Source organism: Fragaria vesca, linkage group LG5, assembly GCF_000184155.1.
Source record: "Fragaria vesca subsp. vesca linkage group LG5, FraVesHawaii_1.0, whole genome shotgun sequence".
NCBI classification, from domain to species: Eukaryota; Viridiplantae; Streptophyta; class Magnoliopsida; order Rosales; family Rosaceae; genus Fragaria; species Fragaria vesca.
This window is the reverse complement of record NC_020495.1, coordinates 25847925-25850259: the sequence shown is the minus strand read 5'-3', so window position 1 is coordinate 25850259 and position 2335 is coordinate 25847925. Positions and strand designations below refer to the sequence as shown.

Below are 2335 nucleotides of genomic sequence, written 5' to 3'. Positions count from 1 at the left end.
CGTTACCCGTATTTACGTGTATTTTTGAACCATAGCCGTTATTTCACCTATTCTGAACACATCTTATTTCACGATATTTTTGATAATTTTGCTTCCTATGTAGAGTTGGTTCACAAAGTTGTATAACTTACTAAATAAGTTATATAAAAATTAGTAGACATGTTGTGATTCTAATGACTAAAATTCACAAACCAAAATTCGACCGTCAAATATAATCATTATGACGAAAGATGTCTATGGTAAAAAATTCAACTGGATCCGACAACGTTAAGGGCTCGATCGAAATGGTCAACCCTAATCCATCGTCACTTATCACACGAAAACGCTCATATCTCCCTTTATATTACATAGTTTGGTCAAACCTTCAACATGAAAAACTCTCACGTAGATGAGATGCAACTGCCCATATAAAAATTTTGAGACATATACCTTCCGACAATAGGGCTCCCCATAGGGAATAATAACGGTAAATAGAGTTAACCGCTACTATCGGCACCGAGATGTTACCCGGTTCATGTGATTTTTGAACCATTGCCTTATTTCACTATTCTAAACAAATCTTATTTCACAAGATTTTTTATAATTTTGCTTCCTATGTAGAGTTGGTTCACAAAGTTGTATAACCTACTAAACAAGTTATACAACATTAGTAGACACGTTGTGATTCCGATGAATAAAATTCACAAACCAAAATTCGACTGTCAGATATGATCATTATGACGAAATATGTCTATGGTAAAAAAATCAACTGGATTCGACAACGTTAAGGGCTCGATCGAAACGGTCAACTCTAATCGGAAATAAGAAAACTGCATTTTGAAGCCTTAAACAGACTCAGATGGCCAAAAAGGCCCATATCTCATGGCAAAACAATGAGTTTGACTTGTAGGGCCGTTACGCTTCCGGAAAGGTATTACAATAGTCAATCGGACACCGAACGCCAAATTTACAGCATACTGGGTTTCGACTGTTCTATATCAGAGACGTTACCCGATTTACGTGATTTTTGAACCATAGCCGTATTTCACCATTCTGAACACATCTTATGTCACGAGATTTTTGTTAATTTTGCTTCTATGTAGAGTTGGTTCACAAAGTTGTGTATTTGTTTAAAACCTACTAAGCAAGTTATACAACATTTTATTGTTTTTCTTTTAGCCGACGAAATAATAGCCGACGAGATTTTTTTTCGTCTACTAAAATACTTTGGCCGACGAAAGGAAACTTTGGCCGACGAAGGAAAACTTTGGCCGACGAAAAAAAAATTTCGTCGGCTAAAGTATAGTATAGCCGACGAAAAAATAATTTGTCGGCCTGGTTTTTTTATTTTCATCAGTTAAAGCCTTTCTTCTGGTAGTGAGTCTCTACGGAAAGGTTTTTGCCTAAGCAGGCTTACCTAGAGCAAACTAAGTAACAAATTTCTTGCTTCAAATAAGTTAGAGAGGGCTTATAAGCTATATTTGATGGTTAAAGCTGCTCGTTGTTCTAACAAGGCACAGAGAATTTGGCGTGCTAGGGGATGTCATCTCTGAACTGATATCTCACTGTTGGCAAGATAGACTTCTTCCTACAGCAAGTTATAGACTATCCCGCTAGAAGAGTGGTTGTTCTAGTAAGTGCATGTGTGCGTTAGATCTTATTTGGATACAATGAAAGTTCTTATTATTAGCGATCACCTATATGAAGTACTGCATTAGTTTTGTGTGTTAGTTTTATATTGTGCATAAGCTATAATTTCTACATGCAGGTATATTTCTCTAGGTGTGCAATTTTGTACTAACTGGCTTTTCACTTTTGTAGGACATTGTATCAGAGATTGGTTTGATAATGGAGCTGTCATCTTAGGTAAGTTCTAGTATCTTAAATTTGTAGTTTTCATACCAGCAACTCGTCTTTGCAAGTTTCTCACATGAAAATAGATAGGGCATCGAGTTTGTTTTAAGTTTCTGGGTCAACTTAATATCATCTTTAGCAAACTTCAGACTCCTTGACCAAAAAAAAAAAACTTCAGACCTAAGTTTGTTTCTAGTGCTATGAATAATTGACCAAATTTTTAATGTGTGCTCCTTTGGATGAGGATATTACATCTGCCTTTGGTTTCTGATGTATATGAACTTATATATATGATCTTTTATTTTATCCCCTTATGAATTACAGGTAAACTCCAGTATTCGGGGTTCCACATGCCTATACACCATCCGGAAATTCTCTCTCCATTGATGCTTACCATAATGTGCGGGGTAAATGTATCTTATCTTTTCTGTTTTCTTGCTGAAGTGAATTAAGTAGCCTTTGATTTGGAGTTTATCTGTCAATGTGTATTCCGTAGTTTCCT

At 35.8% G+C, this 2335-nt stretch overlaps 1 pseudogene; it reads left to right on the top strand.

The window, feature by feature from the left end:
* The window catches only part of LOC101296495, an 8225-nt pseudogene extending 6693 nt beyond the window's left edge, over window positions 1-1532 (top strand).
* Window positions 1533-2335: the final 803 nt, after the last annotated feature.